Source organism: Echinops telfairi, unplaced genomic scaffold, assembly GCF_000313985.2.
Source record: "Echinops telfairi isolate 266 unplaced genomic scaffold, ASM31398v2 ScPeMD7_11;HRSCAF=52, whole genome shotgun sequence".
Taxonomy (NCBI): Eukaryota; Metazoa; Chordata; class Mammalia; order Afrosoricida; family Tenrecidae; genus Echinops; species Echinops telfairi.
The window spans coordinates 36794744-36794947 of NW_022103908.1; the positions used below are offsets into that span (position 1 = coordinate 36794744).

Consider the following 204-nt stretch of genomic DNA (forward strand, 5'->3'; position numbering starts at 1 on the left):
TCTAGACCAGCTTCTCTAGCACCATCTTCTCTCTCCTCATCTAGACCACATTCTCTAAAACCACCTTCTCTCTCCTCATCTAGACCAGCTTCTCTAACACCATCTTCTCTCTCCTCCTCTAGACCAGCTTCTCTAACACCATCTTCTCTCTCCTCCTCTAGACCAGCTTCTCTAGCACCATCTTCTCTCTCCTCATCTAGACCA

General features: G+C 47.5%; 1 protein-coding gene across 2 annotated transcripts in view; it reads right to left on the reverse strand.

The window, feature by feature from the left end:
- Positions 1-204, reverse strand: part of ENOX1 (ecto-NOX disulfide-thiol exchanger 1) — a 344421-nt gene that overhangs the window by 159825 nt on the left and 184392 nt on the right. The window lies entirely within an intron of this gene.